We start from the raw sequence: 22,926 nt of genomic DNA, 5'->3' as shown, positions 1-22,926 counted from the left end.
CAGGCAGGGGTTTTCCTAAGGAACCAGCCTCTTCCTCCTAAAATGTGTGTGCCTTGACAAGCAGGGATGACTGGCGGCTGGGACACGATGGTTCTTTCCCCAGCCAGGGAGAGGCAGGGTGTGGTAGCCACGTTGGCAGGCAGGGAGATGGATTTCGAGGCAAAGGTGGTTCAGGCTGTCTTTCTTCCAGGTGAGGTGGAGTCTCCCCTGCTCTGGTGTGGCTGTGTTGAGGGCGTGGTGCTGGGACTGTCCCTGCTCTCACCCTTCTCTCTACTCATCCCTCTTGATAGATGACTGTTCGCATCCTTGACATCTCTGGCCTTGGTCCCATACGCAGCCCGGGGCTGTGGCAAGACACTAGGCCAGGACTCAGAAGTTCTTGGGGCTGGTCCCAGTTTCACAAATTTTGTCAGATCACACCCCCTGTCTGGGCCTGATTTCCTTGATTTGCAAATGGGTGCCTCCATGTCTGCGCTGCTCAGCTCTCATTTTGCTGTGATGCTCAAAGACCATGCAGCTTGGTGCTTAACACAGTGACCCAGAGGCTCTAGGAGGCCCGGGCTCCAGTCCCAGCCCTGCCACTTCCTAGCTGAGGGACCTTGGGCAAGCTGCTTAACTTCTCTGGGCCTTGGTTTCCCCGTCCATACAGAGGGTGACAGGAGTCACCTTCTGGGATGACCTTAATGCATAGTGATGCTTTTATCCCCGAGACTGGTAGTATGTACTTGATGAAGTGGCAGCTTTTACTATTTGCCACTAGAAATGAATGGGGGCTGGGCACAATGGCTCAGGCCTGCAATCTCAGCACTGTGGGAGGCTGAGGCAGGAGGACTGCTTGAGCCCAGGAGTTCAAGACCAGCCTAGGCAATATGGTGAAACCTCATCTCAAAAAAAAAAGAAAAAAAGAAAAAGAAAAGAAAAGAAAGCAATAGGAAAGCATTTTGTAAACTGAAAAATGTCACAAATATAATTGGTGCTGCTTCTATGACGGTGGGTAATGGCATTCCCCTCTGGTGCTCTCTGAAAAGTCTGCAAAGGCAGGGCCCAGGAGATGGGGTCCCACGCCCTCCCTGGAGTTGGGAGCGGGGATTAGGGCTGGGGGAAGGGGCTAGGGGCCCCGAGAAGCAGCTCTGGACATGCCTCTATCATCTCTAGTCCCTCAAAGCCACAGACAGGGCTGCCTCCCCATACTCATGGGAGATCTTCAGTGTAGGTGGCTTGCGGAGTGAGGGGAAAGGGTGTAGGTCTCTCTGCAAAACTCTCTTCCATGACAACTTATGGGATCAAAAATAAGAACAGCAATAGTGGGGACCTGGACATCATGTGCTGCTCCCTGATGGGCTGCTCCAAGAAGGACACAATCCCAAATATGCTATTCCTGCCAAAAATGCATACCCTGAATTTAATCATGTAGAAGCAGCAGACAAACTCAAATTGAGGGATATTCTGCAAAACAACTGGTCTGGAGTCTTAAAAAGAAATGTAGGTGTGGTGGATGTCGAAAAACAAACAAACAAACAAAACAAACAAACAAGGAGGGCAAAGATTGTAGGCTAAAGAGACGTGACAAATCCATAAAATGCTTTGATTGATTCTTGATTGGCTCCTGGATCAAAACAAAGTCTTAAAAAAAAAACGCTATAGGAACAACTGAGGAAAATGAACTAAGAATGGTATATTAACTAATGGGATTTATTAATGCAAAGTTTTTTAAGGGTTAGCATTGTATTGTTGTTATATGGGAGGCTGCTCTTGTTCCTAGGAGATGCCTGGTTTCGAGGTAAATTGTCATATGTCTCCAACACACACAAACATATATACTGAGAGAAATGAAACAAAAGCGGTGAATCCAGGTGAAGGGTATATGCATGTTCATTGTGCTATTCTTGCAATTTCTCTGTTGGCTTGATAATATGTAAAACAAAAAGTTGGGAGAAAAGCCACTGTAATGCTATCAACCAGAGTCTCTGATGTCTACTAGAAAATATCTGCCTATCCAAGGCGAGGAGCAGAAGCCAAAGTCAGAGACCCAAGGGGAGTCCCACACACCCTCTACCTGATTACAGTTCAAACCCTGTGGGGCTTTCTGTGTTTTGTACAGCATAGGGTGAGCACATACCAGGCGCTCAGCACCTACCCCATCCCTGGCACTGTAAAGGCACTGAGATATCAAGATGTGACTTCTGTTCTTTCAGTGCACACAGTTCAAGGGAGGGTCTTCACTCACTTCTTCATGCTACTGCAGAGTATGTTGTCCATACAGCAGTCCAAAGACTCACAGATAAACCTCAGGATTCCCAGGGGAAAATGGAGACAGATTAGTAACAGCAGCAGCCTCTATGAACTGGGTGCTCCTAGGAGTCAAACACGAAGCTAAGCCTTGTCTTTGTCTGCCCATTACTATGTGTTCTTTTCATGACAGCTGACCATGCAGGAAGGGATTTTTTGTTTTACAAGGTAGAAACCCTGGCTCAGAGAGGTCAGATCACTTGTCTAGATCACCCAGCTAGAGGGTGGCAGATCTGAAGAAGAAAGTAGCATGATCTCAGCTGTGAGGAGGTTTAACAAGTTGGCTTGGTGGAGAAGGGCATGCCAGGAGCAGCTTGAGGGAAGATGTGGAGGAAAGAAGGTGAGGGCAGGGTTCTTCAACTTCAGCACCAATGACATTTGGGGCCTGATGAATCTCTGCTGTGGGGGCTGTCCTGTGTGTTAGCAGCACCCCTGGCCTCTACCCACTGGATGTGAGTGGTCAGGAGTATGACCACCCCCTCACTGTGACAACAAAAAACGTATTCAGATATTACCAGATGTCTCCTGGCAGATAAAACTGCCCCAGTTGAGAACCACTGGGGTATGGCATCTACACTCTGCCCTAAGCTGAAGGGAATCTCTTGGCACAGCCTTGCTCCTGGCTGGAGGACTGTATCTCTGCCCCTGAGGGTGGGCAGGTGGACAGGGCCTGGTAAGCTCTGCATTATCTCTGTAGTACCTCCCGCAGGGCAGGGCCTCAGGTGCTGGCTGCGGCTCCTCCACCACCACTGTCTCACTTCCATTTCTGCCTTGGCTGCTGTGATGGTTAATTTTACGGGTCAACTTGACTGAGCATGGGGTGCCCAGACATTTGGTCAAACACTATTCTTTCTGAGTGCGTCTATGAGCGTGTTTGTGGATAAGATCATCATTTGAGTAAAGCAGATTGCCCTCAAATGTGGGTGGGCCCCATCTAATCAGTTGAGGGTCTGCATGGAATGAAGAGGTTGACCCTCACTCCGAAGGAGAAGGGAACTCCTTCTGTCAACTGCCTTCCAGCTGTGGTATCAGTGCTTTTCCTGCTTTCAGACTTGAACTAAAACATTGGCTCTTCCTTGGTCTCTAGCCTGCTGACATTCAGACTAGAACTGCACCATCAGCTCTCCTGGGTCTCCAGCTTGCTGACTGCAGATCTCGGGACTTGGCAGCCTCCATAATCACGTGAGCCAATTCCTTATAAGAACTCTCTCTCCTCTCTCTCTCTCTTCACACACACACACACACACACACACACACACAGTTGACCCTTGAACAACATAGGTTTGAGCTGCATGAATCCACTTATACACAAATTTTTCTCAATAAAAAGTGCACTGGCCAGGTGCAGTGGCTCACACCTGTAATCCCAACACTTTGGGAAGCCAAGGCAGGTGGATCACGAGGTCAGGAGATTGAGACCAACCTGGCCAACATGGCGAAACCCTGTCTCTACTAAAAATACAAAAATTATTCGGGTGCAGTGGTGGGCGCCTGTAATCCCAGCTACTCAGGAGGCTGAGGTAGGAGAATTGCTTGAACCCAGGAGGCGGAGGTTGCAGTGAGCCAAGATCATGCCACTGCACTCCCGCCTGGGTAATAGAGCGAGACTCTGTCTCAAAAAACAACAACAACAACAACAACAAAAACGCACTGAGTGTGCCTGCTTTTCTTGCCTCCCCTTCCACCTCCCCCACCTCTTTCTCCTCTGCCATTTCTGAGACAGCAAGACCAACCCCTCCTCTTCCTCCTCCTCCGCCTACTCAACATGAAGATGAGAATGAAGACCTTTATGATGATCCACTTCCATCTAATGAATACTAAATATATTTCCTCTTTCTTATGATTTTCTTAACATTTTCTTTTCTCTTGCTTACTTTATTGTAAGAAAACAATATATCATACATATTACATATGAAATATGTGTTAATTCACTGTTCATGTTATTGAAGGCTTCTGATCTACAGTAGCCTATTAGTAGTTAAGAGTTTGGGGATCAGCCGGGCGCGGTGGCTCACGCTTGTAATCCCAGCACTTTGGGAGGCCGAGGCGGGCGGATCACAAGGTCAGGAGATCGAGACCACGGTGAAACCCCGTCTCTACTAAAAAAATACAAAAAAAAAATTAGCCGGGCGTGGTGGCGGGCGCCTGTAGTCCCAGCTACTCGGAGAGGCTGAGGCAGGAGAATGGCGTGAACCCGGGAGGCGGAGCTTGCAGTGAGCCGAGATTGCGCCACCGCACTCCAGCCTGGGCGACAGAGCGAAACTCCGTCTCAAAAAAAAAAAAAAAAAAAAAGAGTTTGGGGATCAAAAGTTATATGTGAATTTTTGATTGCCTGGGAAGTTGGTGCCCCTAATCCCTGTGTTGTTCAAGGGTCAAATGTTTATGTATATATATAAATGTTATATATATTATATATATAATATGATATATAAATGTTATATATAATATATATGTTATATGTATTATATAAATGATATATATAAATGTTAATCTTTATGGGGACACCCAAAACACAGTGTATATATATATATATATATATTTTTTTTTTTTTAATGCAAAATAAAATCTCACATGTCTAGTTCATGCACCATGGTCAGACTGGGATTGGGTTAAAGGCCTTATTTGGAAAGGTAAATGAGATGGGAAAAGAAAACTGGCTTGAGATTTAACTGCAGAGGCATACTATATATATATAGTATGTTTTGAGTGTCTTCATAAAAACTTATGCTGAAATTTAATTGCCACTGATGGAACTGGGAGGTGGGGCCTTAAAAGGTGATTGGGTCATGAGGGTAGAGCCCTGATGAATGGATTAATGCCATTAACACAGGAGTGAGTTAGTTCTAGGAAGTGCATTAGTTCTCACGAGAGCAGCTCATCATAAAGGTGAGCTCACTTGCCCTTGCGGTCTCTTCTGCGTGTACTTCTTTGCCCTCTCCCCTTCTGCCATGAAAGCCTTCACCAGATGGACAAGCAGATGCTGGTGCTATGCCCTTGAACTTCCCACTGCCATCCCCCACCTAGCCACTATACGGGTTGTTAGATATTTTGACCACCTCCTCTTTGCTCACTCCACTATTCAACTCACTGCATCATCAATGCATTTATTACAAACCTATCATAAGCCAGGTCTTATGCTAGGTGCTCCTCCCAACAGGTTCTTGAGCTGGCAGGGGAGAGAGACATTCAAACACCAAGGATTAATATACCATGACAGGTATAAAGATAGAGGCCTATAAGTGTCCCCTGGCAGTGCCATGGAGGTAGGGCATGGTCGGCTCCACCTGTAGAGGAGTCTAAAGGGAGGCTTGCAAACTGTACTTTGAAGGAAGAGCAGAAAATTGTACATGAGGACAAGTAGGAAGGGAATTCCAGGAGGAGGGATCAGCACGTTCAAAGGCATGGAGGTTGTCCATAGAATGTAGACAGAAAACATTAAAACCCATATTTATACTAATTTTTAGCCTCATACTTTTATATTTTCTGTTTTATAACCATTTAATAATGCACATAACACATTAACATAGTGATTCATATGTATGCTTTTTAAAAATATGCATATTTTGGTGTATACACTCCCCACAGTTTTTACTAATGCATGATCAAAAATGTTGCCAAGGCTGGTTTGGGACATGCTATGTTTGAAAGGCCTGTGGATGTCCACGAGGTTACGTCTAGGCTTGGGGCTAGATATCGGTCTGGGGGTTGGGGAGACAGCCTTGAGTGTTGGGGGTGAGGAAGGGAGAGGGGCTGAGATGGCCATGAGTACAGAGAAACAGGGCAGGGTGGAGGACAGAGCAAGTGGTTTGAGGCCTGGCTGCACTTTGAATCACCTGGGGAGCTTTTAAACTATTCCCTCTCGGCTTTTCTGATTTAATTGGCCTGGGGAGAAGCACAGGCATTATCATCTTTTAAACTTTCTAAGTGATTCCAATTGCAACCAGAGTTGAGAACCACTGCCTTAGACTAGTGGTCTTCAACATTTCCTGTTGTACATCCCCTAAATAAATTTTGGAAAACTGCATACTCTGTTACACAATTTTAAGTTGACATCTAAATTTCATATCATAATTTTAACAGCTGCAAAAAAACATAATTTCCCTCATGTTGTGTATATTTTCTCCAGAACCTCAGAGTTGCATATGTCATTTGTTTAATTTATGGAAAATGTCTGCCATATAAGCTAATTGGCAAAGCCAGAATTCATTGCCAACCCAGTCAGCCCAATTAGACTTACTAACCATCAAAAGAAAATCTGAAGTCATTTTCAAACTCAAATAAATGTGTTAATACACAGCCTCAAGACAAAGCCTGCCCATAACATTTCAATTCTAAATTCTAATTCTAAGCAAAATAGACAGACAACACACAGAGACTTGCCACCTAGAATTTGTCCCTTAAATGGAACAAGGTGCTGTTCCCCTCAATATCTACAGCAGATGCTCTCTGTGCTTTGAAGGGGTCTCTCGCTCAGGGGCGTGCATTCTCCAATCGCTGCTTTGTTTGGGTTCCCAGCGGTTTGCACATGTCTAGTTCAGGCACCATGGTCAGACTGGGATTGGGTTAAAGGCCTTATCTGGAAAGATGAATGAGATGGGAAAAGAAGACTGGCTTGAGGTTTGACTGCAGAGGCAAATAGATCCACATCAGAAAAGAAGACATAGAGAAGTTGAGGATCTGGAAATCTATACCTTTAAAACTGTCTGTGATGGATCCATGCACATATGGTTACTTGATTTACAACAAAGGAGCTGATGCAATTCTATAGAGAGAAGGATGTTCTTTTCTATGCATATTCGTAGGGGAAAAAAGAAACTCTGACCCCTTCCTCACACCATACACATTAATTCAAGATAAATCATAGACTTCAATGTGAAAAGTAAACCAATATAGCTCCTAGAAGTAAACAGAGTATGGTGGGGAGCGGTCTCCATGACCAAGCAAAGATCTTTTAAGCTGGACATAAAAGGCACCTACTATAAATTTTTAAAAATTGTAAGTTGGACTTCATTAAAACAAAACCCTCTTTTAATCAAAAGATTAAGACGAGGACAAGAGATTTTCCCAATGCATATATCTGACAAAGGACTCATATCCTGAATATATAAAGGTTTCCTACAAATCAATAAGAAAAAGGCAACCAAACCAACAAACATTGGGGGCAAAAGACTTGAATAAGCATTTTACAAAAGAGGGTGCCTAAGGGACAATAAACATCTGAAAAGGCACTCAACACCATTAGTTGTCAGGGAAATGCAAAATAAAATCTCAGTGAGATTCTATGATACTCTCATCAGAATGGCTTAAAATGGTAAAGACTGACAATGCCAAGAGTTGCTGAGGAGGTGGAGGAGATAAAGCTCTCATACATTACTGGTGGGAAAATAAAATGGTAAAAGCCAACATACCCCTATCCTAATTCCCTGCAATTCCACTCCCATGCATTTATCCAGGACATGGCAGGTGCTGTAGTTTACCCAGTGTGCGGGACATAAGGAGGGATGTTGTTGCAGAGAATTTAGGACAGTAATAAAAATGGCTAAGTCAGTTTGCTTTTTATTATCTATTAATGCATAACAAATCACTTCAAAATGCAGTGGCTTTAAACAGCAATAATCTTTTTTAAAAAAATCGGTCATAATTTTTGTGGATTTGGAAGTGTCATGGCTGGGCAGCTCTTGTTTGAGATCTCTCATGTAGTTGCAATCATATGTCATCTGAGGGCTTGATTGGGGCTTGGGGTCTACTTCTAGGGTAGGTCACTCACATGGCTGGAAAATGAATGCTAGTATTGTCCAGGGGCTCAGTATCTTTCCCTAGGGTCCTGTTTATGGAGGTGCTTGAGTGTCCTCATGGTCTGGTGGCTGGCTTCCCTGGAACGAGCCATTCAGGAGAGCAAGGTGGAAACTACAATGCCTTCACCTTGGAAGTCATCTGCTGAGACTTCTACTGTAATCCAGTGATCAAGGCCAGCTCTGATTCAACGTGAGCGGGGGCCAAGGAGTGTGTGAATGCCAGAAGCAAGGATCCCAGGGATACATCTTGGAGGCTGGCTACAAAAGATGGTGTCTTATTAAGCCCTGTATCCTTAGCCACTTGCAGAGCCACCATGGGGTGGCTCTGCAGAACTTGCTGGATGAGTACAGAGTAGAAGTATAGGGCTTGTCCACATGGCTCTCTCCTGTGAAGCAGTGCCATGGCAGGGTGTGCTCACAAGGAAGAGAGGACTCACAGGCTACTGCTGGCCACCCTTGCCTGGAGTGTGGTTTGTAGGGGGTGAGGGAGTTGGGGCACAGGCTGCCTTCTACCTCTAAGAACAGAGCAAAGGCCCTGAAAGGGGTCTCTGATTGTCCTGCCTCTGGACCTAACAGCCAGTTAAAGACCAGTGATATGCCCCATGGTGGCTCCCAGTCACCTCCTGTCTGGACTGAATTGATTTCGGCATGAGGGAAGACACCAGAACACGCCCTGGGCACACGCAGGTGAAGCTGCATGCATGGGATGAATCAGAAGTTAAAGGTGCAGGGAGAGGGCAAAAATCACATGGGAGTGCATGTCACAACTTATTTCTCCAACTCCCAACAGGAACTTAAAGTGGGTAGAGCATTGCACCTAGAGAGCACTGAGGATGCACTCAAAGGGCTTTGCCAGTTGAACATAGAGTGGGGTAGGAGGATAGGGCTTGCCCATGTGGCCTCTCCATTGAAGACTACCATCGACGATGACAGAGTACAGGAAGGAGATAAAGGCCTGCGTAGCCATGCTGACCCCAAAGTCCTTCGCGTCCCCCAACCTCAGGGTCCATCTGTCCCTACTGGCTCTGGTGGGAGCTGCCCAGGCAGCAGTTCCGGATTCTGTTCCGTCCTGGCAAGACTCCCACCTCCAACCTTATACCAACTCTTCCAAACCAACTTCCCCAATGGATACTTCCTTCTGACTGTATCCAGCACATCCCTCCAAACCGTCTTTCCCTCTCCTTTGTTGAATAGAATGTATGTTTTTTTGTTTTATTTGTTTTTTGTTTTGTTTTTGTTTTTGTTTTTCTGAGACGGAGTCTCACTCTATCGCCCAGGCTGGAGTGCAGTGGTGCAATCTCGGCTCACTCCAACCTCTGCCTCCCAGGTTCAAGAGATTCTCCTGCCTCATCCTCATGAGTGGCTGGGATTACAGGCATGTGCCACCACACCTGCTAATTTTTGTATTTTTAGTAGAGATGGGGTTTTGCCATGTTGGCCAGGCTGGCCTAGAACTCCTGGCCTCAAGTAATCTGCCCACCTCGGCCTCCCAAAGCGCTGGGATTACAGGCGTGAGCCACCACACCCGGTGAGTAGAGTGTACTAAAACATTTTAAAATTACACAACAATGGATGTTTATTTGTTCTCCTTTCTTTGAATGATCTTAGTGAGCCTCCTCACCCTTGCTGCAATACTCCTATCCTGGTCTCCAGCTCCCATGTCTAACTTCAAGGTTGACTCATCCTGAAACTGACCTCTCCAAGGTCTATCTTCTTAAAGGATACTTTTTAAAACTGTTACTAGTTACGGGATACTTTTTAAAACTGTTACTAGTTACTAGGAGGAAATTGGAGAGGGTAGTGGATTTATCCACAGCAACAATCAATGTTCCATATGAGCTAATAATCTCTGGATTGCTCTTTAATTCAGCTATAGCCCCCAAATGTCAAACGGATCTGAGTGCCCAGGGTGGTCCATTGTCGAAGCGAGAGTAATGAGAAAGATCCCCAAATACATTCTTGCTTAAAGCAGACCTCACATCTTTGCTTAAAGCCCAAGGGCTTAACAATGAAGGAGGGACAGCTTTCTAGATGAACAGCTGTTCTCCTACAGAACAAGGAAACTAGTTTTTCTTCATTTTTTAAAACCTTGGGGATAAAGCAAAAGACACTGGATTGAATGCAGCAGGAAGGATCTGGATTCAAAATAAGGAAGAATTGCCAAGCTGATGGTGAGAACTATAAAACCTGGGCATGACCTGGCAGGAGTAGTTGTGCAAGCCCCTCCAGGAAGTCCTGAGCATGGAAACAGACCCTGACTCAGCTGCATTTATGGGGAGAGCCTCAGCCAAGCCCTGCTGCCATCATAGGGCCAGGTGGGCTGGGCTGCCAGAGAGGCAGTGGTGTGAGATGGCCAGGGAGCTCACCCCAGCCAACGAATGGCTTAAAGCCATTTCCTGGGCAGGATTGGTCCTGTGGAACAGGAGGGCCAGTCAGGAACCTGAAGCAGCAACCAAGTTGCCCATGAGGACTGGGCTCTTGTCCACTGTCTTGCATGACCAACTCCTTCTCATCCTTCAGGATTTAAGGCAGATGTCACTTCCTCCAGGAGGCCTGCCCTCAGGGCACGGGGCACACAGAGGTGGACTCTAGGACTCATCTGCTTCCCTCTCTAGTTGCAGGTCCCTTAAGGGGGACTGTGGGTGATTCATCATTGTGTCCTTTGTGACCTCCAGGTGCTTGGGAGATGTGGAGAAAATGAGGGAAGGGAAGTAGAAGCAAGGGAAGGAAAGTTGAAGCAAAGGAAGGAAAGTTGAAGCAAGGAAAGAAAAGAGAAAGGGAGGAGGAAGAGGGGGAAGACAGAAAGGAAAACTCTTGCGCCCAGAGATTGTACAGATGTCTAAAGAGTCTCATCCCTGCTGGATGGACAGTGGCTTTATCAGCAGCAACACTACCTCAGCCTCCCTGGCAGCTGGGACTCTGGCTGCCTACACATTTTTTGCTCCATGCAGGCCCAGCTCAGGGAGAGGTACTCAGGCCCAGGCTCGTGGTGCTGAGTACCAGGACTTGGAGTTAAGGGGGCCTGCTGTGGGCACAGGTTGACAAGTGAAGACGGACAGCTCTGGGGGCCACAAGAGAGCTGGGCAACAGAAGACTTTATGAAACCTGTATTAGATCTAGTTCTTGTTCATTTCTACTTACTCACATTATAATTCCAGAGCTATGTTCTTAGAGGAAAATGTACTTTCATTGAAATGTTTTTCATAAGATGACGGTAGCATTACTGCCTTTCCTGATTATGAAGAAACCCTGTGGCCGGGCATGGTGGCTCACGCCTGTAATCCCAGCACTTTGGGAGGCTGAGGAGGGCGGATCACCTGAGATCAGGAGTTCAAGACCAACCTGGTCAACATGGTGAGACCTCGTCTCTACTAAGTATACAAAAATTAGCTGGCGTGGTGGCAGGCACCTGTAATCCCAGCTACTCAGGAGGCTGAGGCCAGAGAATCACTTGAACCTGGGAGGCAGAGGTTGCAGTGAGCTGAGACTGCAACACTGCACTCCAGCCTGGGTGACAGAGAGAGACTCCATCTCAAAAAATAAAAAATAAAGAAAGAAACCCTATTATAACAAATACGAAGAATACAAAAATGATTTGAAATCCTAGAGATAACCGTTGTCAACATTTTGTTGTATATTGTTCTAGAATGTTTATATACTTATATTTATGTATTCTTATATTTGCATATTAGTATATTTAAATATATAAAATATTTTTAAAAACAAAAGGTGGAATCACATTATACATAGTGTTTCATGAACTGATTTTTTTTCCCACTCAGTAATGCCTTATGAACTTTTCTTACCAGTAAATAAAATTTCACATCATTATAGTGACTGCAAATATTTTACTTAATGAAGGTAACATAATTTATTTAACCTCTTTGGCCATTTATTATTTCCCCCCAGTTTTTTACTCTTAAAAACTACTTTTGGAAAAAGTTAACCCCGGCAATATCATTAAAAACAAAAACAACTATACCACAAAATCAGGTGAAAAAATCAGATGTGATTTTGAACTGCAGTTTTAAAAATAACTTCCTTGTAAATAATCGACCGTAGTGTTAATTAGGTCAAACATTGTGGGAGAAACACAACGGGGCATATCTGAGACTGAAATAATTGATAGTGAGGTATGGAAAAGGAAAGTTTTCCTTTTGAAAGGAACACAGCTTTCATTGTTTTGCAAAAATATACTTGCCTAAATATAGTTGTTTTGAACAATCTGTTGCCTGTAATCATTACCTCTACCAATCCCCTGTGGTACTGTGTCCTTTCAGGGTACGAGTGTTGGTCTGTCTATAAACACTAGAGATTTCTCCCTCTTCCAGGCACTTTGCTAGCCTCTGAGGATGGAGCAGTGAATAAAACCCACCCACACCTTATCCTTCTGGCAGTTAGCCTTAGTGGAGAGGCACAAGGGCTGCCTGTCTGGTGAATGAGATGATACTGCTAAGCACATTAGGATGCTGGAATCTCCTGCCTCTTCCTGGCAGATAACCTGCCCCTCCCAGAACTTAGAGAATACTAAGTGCACAGGTCATACCTGCCACCAGACCATTCAGGTACACGGTGTTTTCACTACCATTCCTGAGATCAGGCAAGTTTCAGATCTGTTTTCATGAAGCTAGAAGAGGGCTTAAAAGTCACCTTGTCCAGCTGACCTGGCCTGTTGAGGCTTGAATCTCCTCTCTGTAAACCTGAAAGAATTAAAAGGATCAGAATCCAGCTTAAAGTTTATTCAGGTGAAAAGGTGAAAATGATCATCCAGGAGACAAAGACCCCAGAGAAATGGGATCCGTGCTCCAAAGTTAAGAGTTAAGTTCTTGCTTATACAGGTAGAAAACAAAGAAATGTAATGGGATTACAGCATTTTCTATGCAAAAGTGGTATAAGAGTTACAGCAAATTAATTGGTGATAGTCTGTTTTCTTTTCTCTACAGTTTGTTTTCCTTTCTTTACAGCTGATTTTCATTTCCTCACTCAATTTAAAAGAGTGTATTTAACATTCCATCTTAAGATAATGTGATAGCCATAAAGTCTTTATGTGAAAAAGGTAAGAGGGAAGTTAATCTATAATAAAGATTAACAATAAAAGGGAAGGGTCAACATAAAAAAAAAATCAAACAAATTTCTATGTATTAGCAATAAACAATTGGAATTTGAAAAAAAAATTGAAGCATTATTCACAATAGTACCAGAAAACATGAAATACTTAGGTATAAATCTAACAAAATATGTGCAAGGTCTGTCTGCTGAAAACCATAAAACACTAATTAAAAAAAAATCAAAGAGGCCAGGCGCAGTGGCTCACACCTGTAATCCCAGCGATTTGGAAGTCCAAGGAGGGTGGATCACCTGAGGTCAGGAGTTCAAGACCAGCCTGGCCAACATGGTGAAACCCCATCTTTACTAAAAATACAAAAAATTAGCCAAGACCGTGGTGGCTGGTGCCTGCAATACCAGCTACTTGGGAGGCTGAGGCAGGAGAATTGCTTGAACCGGGGCGGCAGAGGTTGCAGTGAACCCAGACTGCGCCACTGCACTCCAGCCTGGGCAACAGGAGCGAAACTCCATCTCAAAACAAAATAAAACAAAATAAAAACAAAACAAAACAAAAAAAACAAAGAAAACCTTAAAAAAAGAAGAAGAGGCATACCATGTTCACGGATTGGAAAATCCAATATTGCTAAGATATAAATTCTTCCCACACTGATTTAGATTCAATGCAATTCTAATAAAAATTCCAGCAGAATTTATTTTTTTTTTTTTGGTAAAAGTAGACAACCTGCCAGGCATGGTGGCTCACACCTGTAATCCCAGTACTTTGGGAGGCCAAGGTGGGCAGATCACAAGGTCAGGAGATTGAGACCATCCTGGCCAACATGGTGAAACCCCATCTCTACTAAAAATGAATACAAAAATTAGCTGGGCATGGTGTTGTGCGCCTGTAATACCAGCTACTTGGGAGGCTGAGGCAGGAGAATCGCTGAACCCGGCAGGCAGAAGATGCAGTGAGCCAAGATCATGCCGTTGCACTCCAGCCTGGGTGACAGAGAGAGCTTCTGTCTCAAAAGCAAACAACAGGGCTGGGCGCGGTGGCTCACGCTTGTAATCCCAGCACTTTGGGAGGCCAAGGCGGGCGGATCACGAGGTCAGGAGATCGAGACCATGGTGAAACCCCGTCTCTACTAAAAACACAAAAAATTAGCCAGGCGTGGTGGTGGGCGCCTGTAGTCCCAGCTACTCGGAGAGGCTGAGGCAGGAGAATGGCGTGAACCCGGGAGGCGGAGCTTGCAGTGAGCCGAGATTGCGCCACTGCACTCCAGCCTGGGCGACAAGAGCGAGACTCCATCTCAAAAAACAAAACAAAACAAAAAAAACAAACAACAACAACAAAAAAAGTGGACAAACTGATTTTAAAGTTTGTATGAAAAGGCAATGGGGCTGGGCACGGTGGCTCACACCTGTAATCCTGGTACTTTGGGAGGCCAAGGTGGGTGGATCACCTGAAGCCAGGAGTTCAAGCCCAGCCTGGCCAACATGGCAAAACCCTGTCTCTACTAAAAATACAAAAATTTAGCCAGGTGTGGTGGCAGGCACCTGTAATCTCAGCTACTCAGGAGGCTGAGGCAAGAGAATTGCTTGAACCCAGGAGATGGAGGCTGCAGTTAGCCAAGATCGCGCCACTGCACTTCAGCCTGGGCAACAAGAGCGAAACTCCATCTCAAAAAAAAAAAAAAAATGAAACTAGAATAGTCAGAATAATTTCAATCAAGAACTACAAAGTTAGAGAATTTATACTAATTTCATGACTCACTCCAAAGCTATAATAATCAAGTTAGTTGGTACTGGTGAGAGGATAGTATGCATCAAGCCTGTCCAACCTGCAGTCCATGAGCCGCATGCAGCCAGGATGGCTTTGAATGTGGCCCAATACAAATTCATAAACTTTCTTAAAACATTATGAGGTTTTTTTTTTTTTTTTGCAATTGTTAAAACTCATCAGCTATCATTAGTGTTAGTGTATTTTATGTGTGGCCCAAGACATCTCTTCTTCTTACCATGTGGCCCAGGGAAGCCAAAAGATTGGACACTCCTGGTATATATAAATAGAATAAAATAGAGTCCAGAAACAGACTCACACATATATGGTCAATTGAATTTTGACAAAGCTACAAAGGCATTTCAATGAGGAAAGAATAAAGTTTTATTTTCATTTTTTTGAGACAGTGTCTCTCTCTCCAATGTCCAGGCTGCAGTGCAGTGGCCTGATCACAGCTCACTGCAGCCTTGACCTCTGGGGCTCAAGTGATCCTCCCACCTCAGCCTTCCAAGTAGCTGGGACTACAGGTGTGCACCACCATGCCCAGCTAAATTTTTTTTGTATTTTTTGTAGAGAAGGGATTTCACCACGTGACTTAGCCTGGTCTCAAACTCCTGGGCTCAAGCAATCTGCCTGCCTCAGCCTCCCAAAGTGCTGGGATTACAGGTATGGGCCACTGCGCCCAGCCAAGAATAAACTTTTCAACAAATGGTGCTAGAACAAATGGACATCTATATGAAAAACAAAACAAAACAAACCTCAATCTATACCTCACATTACTTACAACATTTAACTTAATGTGGATCATAGGCCTAAATGTAAAATCGAAAACAACAGGACTTCTCAAAGAAAAGATTTCTTAGACATGACACCAAAAGCATAATCCATAAATTTTGGGGAATAAATTGTACTTCAACAAAATTAAGAAGTTCTGATTTTTTTAAAGACTCTGCTAAGAGAATTAAAAGATTATAAATAATGGTCTGGAAGAAAATATTTTCAATTTACATATCTGATAAGTGACTTGTATTTAAAATATGAAAGAACTCTCAAAAATCAATAATACAGCTCCTCAAAAAATTAAAAATAGAATTACCATATAACCCAACAATTCTACTTTTGGGTCTATAGCCAAAAGAATGAAAAGAAGGGTCTTGAAGAGATATTTATACATCCATGTTTATAGCAGCGTTATTCACAATAGCCAAAAGGTGGAAGCAACCCAGATGTCCATCTATGAATGAGTGAATACATAAAATGTGGTGTGTGTGGTGGCTCACATCTGTAATTCCAGCACTTTGGGAGGCTGAGGTGGGAGGATTACTTGAGTCCAGGCGTTCAAGACCAGACTGGGCAACATAGCCAGACACTATTCCATAATATATATATATATATATATGTAATAAAAATACAAAAAAACCCACAAAATGTGGTGTCTACATATAATGGAATATTATTCAGTCTTAAAAAGGAAGGGAATTCTGACATATGATACAACATGAATGAATCTTGAAAACATAATACTCAGTGAAATAAGCCAGTCCCAAAAGGGCAATACTGTATGACTCCACTTACATGAGGTATCTAGAGTAATCAAATTCACAGAAAGAAAGTTGAACAGTGGTTGCCAGGGGTGGGGGAAGGGGAGAATGGGAAGTTACTGTTTGATGATACAGTGTGTCAGTTTCACAGGATGAAAAATTTCTGGGCCCAGCGCGGTGGCTCACACCTGTAATCCCAGCACTTTGGGAGGCTGAGGCGGAGGGATCACTTGAGGTCAGAAGTTCGTGACCAGCCTGGCCAACATGGTGAAACCCTGTCTCTATTAAAAATACAAAAAAATTAGCTGGGTGTGATAGTGGGCACCTGTAATCTCAGCTACTCAGGAGGCTGAGGCAGGAGAATCGTTTGAACCTGGGAGATGGAGGTTGCAGTGAGGCAAGATCACACCACTGCACTCCAACCTGGGAGACAGAGCAAGACTCCGTCTCAAAAAAATAAAATAAAATAAAATAAATAAATAAATAAATAAATAAAAGAAAAACGTTCTGGAGCCGGATGGTGGCGATGTTCAGACAACAATGTGAAAGTATTTAATGTCACTAAACCACACACTTAAAAATGGTTAAAGTGGTAGATTTTATGTTACGTAATCTTAACACAATTTTTAAAGTAAATTTTATCTTTCTTTTTTTTTTTTTAAGACGGGGTCTCATTCCGTCTCCCAGGCTGGAGCGCAGTGGTGCGATCACTGCAGCCTACCTCCCGGGCTCAAACAATTCTCCCACCTCTGCCTCCTGAGTAGCTGGGAGTACAGGTGTACACCACCACACCCAGCTTTTTTTTTTTTTTTTTTTTTTGGAGCGATGGGGTCTCTCTTATAGGCGTAAGCCACCACACTCGGCCAAAAGTAAAATTTAAAAACTCAAAAGGAAAAATAATCTATGGGAACATAAACAAGACCCTATTAAGATTAGCATCAGGAGTGAAGGTGGGGAATTAAGTAAGGGGTAAGTGGATAAGGAACAGTAGTGGGAGGGAGACTTTCACAGCATTGCTTTTAATATTTTTTCAGTGACTGTATTACCTACTCAAAACACTAAGCGTATACTTTTGAAAAAATTTAAGTTCTTCCTGGTATTCAGCCAAAAATCTGTCCTACAACTACCTGTGTTGAACAAATCAAATTCCTTCTCAAAGTGCCAGTCCTTTAATATTTTGAGGATATTCTGCTCCCTCTGAGCTTCCTCTTCAGCTCTCCACTCCTTGTAGTAATGGGGGCACTAACTCCAGGAGGTGGGGTGTCTGAGTCTGTGGGTTCTCTGGTGGACATTTGCCGTTTGGGAATATCCAACATCTACCTACCCTTCTGTCACTCAGCCCCTAAAGCATTCTACCTCTCCTTTACAGAATCTCAGACTGAGCACAGTCTCTGCGGGAGGACGTCAGAGCTTCCCACTAGGAAAGCAAGAGGTCCAAATGGCTCCTCCCTCTGTCTATGCTGGTCCAATCAGGAGGCAAGCGTGTGACTCAACCAATCAACTCGCTCTTCCTAAGTGTTGCTCTTCAGAGCTGGGTACGTGGAGGTCATATTTATTCTAGCAGTGGCGGCTCAGGCTATTTGGACTGGACAGCCCTTATGCTTTCTCCTTTGTTGGGGCACCTGCCGCCCGGTCCTCCAGAACTCCTTGGTTCTGACCCATTTTCCAATCTTGTTCTTCCAACCTCCATCAATTCTGTGAGTCCTAAAGGTCTTTAAATAAGTTATCTTCACTTTAACTGGAGCCAGTTTCTGTAGTTTATGAGCAAGAATCCTGACTGCTAAAAAGCTCACATTTACATATGACTTTGGGAGATGTGACAAATTGTATTTCACAGGATGGCCTCCATAATCTTGCACCCACATGCTGGTCAACAATGTAACTTCGCTATTCCTTCCAAGGAGAAGTGAGCTCTGTCCTCTCCTCTTGAATATGGTTTCCACAAATAGGTACGGCAGAAGTGATGGCGACACAGCCAGGTGGGAGGGGCTCCCCGGAAAAAACTCCAACCAGCCTGGGCACTGGGTGGAGCCACAGAAGTTCACGCCCTTTGCAGCAGGGAGGAGTCAGGCTTCTCCTCTTCCTTTGTGGAACCTGGGATTCCAACGGCCGGGGCAGGAAGTGCTCTAACGGAGGGACTCTGGCCTTGCAAGAGTCCCTGTTTCCCCCTTTTTTCCCCTTTTCACCCAATAAAATCCTGCTTTACTCACCCTCCAAACCATCTGTGAACTTAAATTTTCATGGCCATGGGACAGACAAGGACCCCATTTTTAACTGAACTAAGGAAAAGTCCTGCAACAATGGTATGTATGTAACTTTTGAGACTAGGTCATAAAAAGTCATGCAGCTTTTGCTTGGTCTCCGTGAGTTGCTTGCTCCTGGGGAAAGTCAGCCTCCATGTAACAAATCCAACTAGCCAAGACTGTCATGCTGAAGAGGCACATGTAGGTGGTCTGGTTGACAGTCCCAAATGGAGTCCTCTGCCAACAGTCAGCATCGTCTGCCAGTGGTGAGTGAGTCATCTTGGACACCCAGCCCATTTGAGCCTTCAGATGATGACAGCACCATCTAGTATCTGACCATAACTACATGAGAAATCCCCAGCAAGACCTGCCCAGAGGAGCCTCCTAAATTTCTGGCCCACAAAATCATGAGCAAAAAACCTATTGCTTCAAGCAGGTATGTTTAGGGATTATTTGTTATGCAGCAATAGAAACTAGAACATTAAAACTCTTGCTTTCTTATCTTGCCCCACAGGAAAGTATATATTCTCAGCAATCAGGAAGACAACAGGGTAAAATGCAGGGAAAGCTCTAAGTTTATTGAGTCCTACCACAGGACAGATACTTTACAATCCCACCTAGCATAACCCTCATGATTCTGTGAGCTGGGGACAATGTTTCTCTGTCAAAAAGAGAAAGGTAGAGTTCAAAGGGGACAAGGCTGTCAGATTGCAGAGGTGGTGCTCTTTCTGCTGGAGCAAAACGTCCCAAAGTAAGACTGCAGAAGCAAGAGTCAGGCAAGAAAGTTTGATTTCACAACATGGTGTTGCTAGGATAAAGCCCTCAGGAGCTATGTGATCCTTTTAAAGGATAAAGTGTCCATTTTGCTTCCCTCCTTGCTCCCTGCAATTAGTCAAATGGCAGGTGGAGCATGTAGTCTGTGAGGCAGAGCTGAGGAGTGAGAACTTTCAAAGAAACTTCCACTTACAACCAGGTATGGTGACTCATGCCCGTACTCCCAGCACTTTGGGAGGCCAAGGCAGGAAGATCACTTGAAGCCAGGAGTTTGAGATCAGCCTGGGCAATATAGTGAGATTCTGTCTCTACAAAATATTTTTTTTAATTAACTGAGCATGGTGGCACATACCTGTAGTCCTACCTACTTGGGAAGCTGAGGCATGAGGATAGCTTGAGCCTAGGAGTTGGAGGCTGCAATAAGATGTGATCACACCACTGCACTCTGCCCTGGGTGATAGAGAAAGAGCCTGTCTCTAAATAAATAAAGAAGTAAATAATTTTTTTTAAAAAAAGAAATGTTCAGAGTGTTGCAGAGTGTTACAGAGAGGAAACTTTTAGAGCCTTCACACTTGCAAATCACTTCCTTTAGCTCTCAACTCATTGAAGACTTGAACTGAGCCCTCCAGGTGGTCAATTTTAAGACATATGAGGCATAGAAATGCCTTGGTGAGTCCCTGTTATGGGGCAGATGCTATGTACACTATCCATGATCCTGCAAGAATGACATTGCTATCTCCCATGGCAGATGGAGAAACAGTCACAGATGATTAAGTTATTTGTCCCAAATGTCACACAACTGGGAAGTACAGGATAAAGAAGGGTCCCAGTGGAGCAGAGTATGGGGGAGTAAGCAGGCGGACAGGCAGTGCAGCCCCACGGGCACAGAGCCCCGAGGCAGAGCCTCAGAGACACCAGTTCAGGGTTCCTACAAGCTGCGGACCAGGAGAGGAACTAGCAGAATGTGGGGTCCCCAGAAGACATAGAGTCAAAGATGCTAGAGAGGCAACAATATCCTCATCAACATGGAGCTGATGGAGCAGAACCCCAAAGGATAACATTTCACATTCATTTACTCCCCAGCTAGCAGGAATTGTCTGATCCAACCCCTCGATTCTGACATATAAGGCAGCTGAAGGCAGAAGGAAAAAGGGACATGCCTGAGGTCCCCCAGCTTGCCGGAAGCAGGGCAAGACAAGAGTTCCTATTCTTTTTTTTTTTTTTTTTTTGAGACGGAGTCTCGCTCTGTCGCCCAGGCTGGAGTGCAGTGGCGCAATCTCGGCTCACTGCAAGCTCCGCCTCCCGGGTTCACGCCATTCTCCTGCCTCAGCCTCTCCGAGTAGCTGGGACTACAGGCCCCTGCCACTACGCCCGGCTAATTTTTTTGTATTTTTAGTAGAGACGGGGTTTTCACCGTGGTCTCGATCTCCTGACCTCGTGATCCGCCCGCCTCGGCCTCCCAAAGTGCTGGGATTACAAGCGTGAGCCACCGCGCCCAGCCGAGTTCCTATTCTTGATTCAGGGTCCAGTGCTCTTTCAGAGGCACCTTCCTGAATTCTGAGATTAAACTCAGGCTTTAACTAGGGTGACCCTTTCAATTTATGATCCAAACCAGAATGAGAAGGGGCATTATTAATAATTACAACAGGATGTCAGATGTCAACAGGACTGTCCTGTGCAAATGGGACACACAGTCATTCTAGCATGGCATTCTAGAATGCCACTCACTTGCCCACCAGGAAAGCCTCTTCACAGCCTTATGGCTGTGGACCTGACAACTCACTATCATCCTCCATGCCAGGTGAGGGACTGACGGACCAAGCAGCCCTGAGGGTCTGGCTTTCCTAGGGGTCTTTAGGGAGCTCAGAACTGGCTGCTCCAACACTGGCCTCTGTTCCCACCTGGCACTGTGTATGCATAAACAGAGGCCCCATTTGTTCCCACCTATCAGGGGCAAGCTCCCTGCCAAGCCCAGCAGAACTCCAGTTTTAGGTGCTTGCCTCTGGGTGATACCCACTGAACCAAAGCTGTCCTCACTGTAAGACTGTGAATGTGGGGCTCTCCTATGCAGCCCCAGGACAGTGGACGAAGGCCCTGCTGGCTTGGTAGCCAGGTCACGGCAGAAACTATGAGGATGTGAGAAGCACACCAAGTGGCATAAACTAGCTCTGCTGTTTCTTCCCCCTCCTTCACTCCTCGGTCACCCCCAATAGTCACCAGCTGCTGAAACTTTACCTTATACACACATCTCCTGGTGATCTTGTTAAACTGTAAATTCTGATTTAGGAGACCTGCAATGGAGCCTGAGATGCTGGATTTCTCACAAGTCCCAGGTGATGCCAATGCTGCGGGCCCAGGGGCCACTTGAAATAGTAACCCTCTCTCACAGCATCCTGCTTACTCCCTTCAGAGCAGTAATCATAACTTGTCATTGCTTTCTTATGTGGTTGTTACTGATTGCAGCAGATTGTTGCAGTACAGCCCTGATAATCACAGGCTTGAAAAGCACATGTGTATTGGGCTTGTCCTCTTGGAACCCTGCTGCTGAGTGAAGAGCCCACGCTAGCCTGCTGGAGGCCCCTGGCTCAGCCAACAGCCAACATCAACAGCCAGACCTAGGAGTGAGACAATTTAGATCATCCAGCTCCAATTGCAGCCGCATGAATTCGTTCAGAAGAATCACCCAGCTGAGCCCAGCCCAAATTGCTGACCTGTACAATGGTGAGCACATAAAATGGTCATTGTTTAGGTCACTAAGTTTTGGAGTGGTTTGTTACATGGCAATAGATAACTGATACACTGGTTTAATGTCTCTGTTAGGGGTGGGACTAGATATGTTTTGAATTGATGAATAAATGAACTAACCTGGATCTGTCTGATTCTAAAACCCAAGAGTTTCTGCTCCACTGTTTCTGCTCCCTGTTCCCAGACAAGTTGCTCATCCTGGGTCTAGTGAGGTCAAGGTTAGGATATGTAATCTAGCCTAGGTTAATTAGTGCTTTCCAGTCTACAGTGATGGGTTAAGGGATGAGTGTGTGACCTAATCTAATCCAATCAGATTGAAACTCAGGACTTTCACTGAGAACTGTGGGGAAAACACCTTCTCTTCCCCAGTCAATAAAAAGAAGAAATATAGGAATAGTTTCCAAAATCTGACTAATCAGACCTAATCTGACAAGTCACTATAGGAAGGAAGGACTTACACAGGCCCACTGCTATGCTGGGCTTTAACTTTTTAGTTGCATTTTGGGGAGGTCCAGGATACTACCATACTTGGAGGGCAAGAGCATTTAAGCTCTGAGTACAGTCTTGTCTGATGCTAAAACTACCACTGAACTTCTAAATCACATGAGCCCAGAAATATATTTGTTTCAATCAATAGGGCTGGACTTTCTGTTGCTTGCAAATTATCAAGCAACAGAATGCTTCCTAACTGGCCGACCTTCTTTCTTCTGGGA

At 44.8% G+C, this 22,926-nt stretch overlaps 1 long non-coding RNA gene across 1 annotated transcript; it reads right to left on the bottom strand.

Annotated features, from left to right (window-relative positions):
- Nucleotides 1-1,676: 1,676 nt before the first annotated feature.
- LOC129482090 (uncharacterized) lies at nucleotides 1,677-22,292 on the bottom strand. The gene is made up of 3 exons (XR_008657602.2): nucleotides 21,704-22,292; nucleotides 5,405-5,455; nucleotides 1,677-3,514 (listed from the first exon to the last, which is right to left on the bottom strand). It is a non-coding gene; the product is annotated as an uncharacterized lncRNA (long non-coding RNA).
- Between the last annotated feature and the right edge of the window lie 634 nt (nucleotides 22,293-22,926).

This window comes from Symphalangus syndactylus, chromosome 5, assembly GCF_028878055.3.
Source record: "Symphalangus syndactylus isolate Jambi chromosome 5, NHGRI_mSymSyn1-v2.1_pri, whole genome shotgun sequence".
Lineage (NCBI taxonomy): Eukaryota > Metazoa > Chordata > Mammalia > Primates > Hylobatidae > Symphalangus > Symphalangus syndactylus.
The sequence above is the reverse complement of the archived record's forward strand: the minus strand, read 5'-3'. Positions and strand labels throughout refer to the sequence as shown.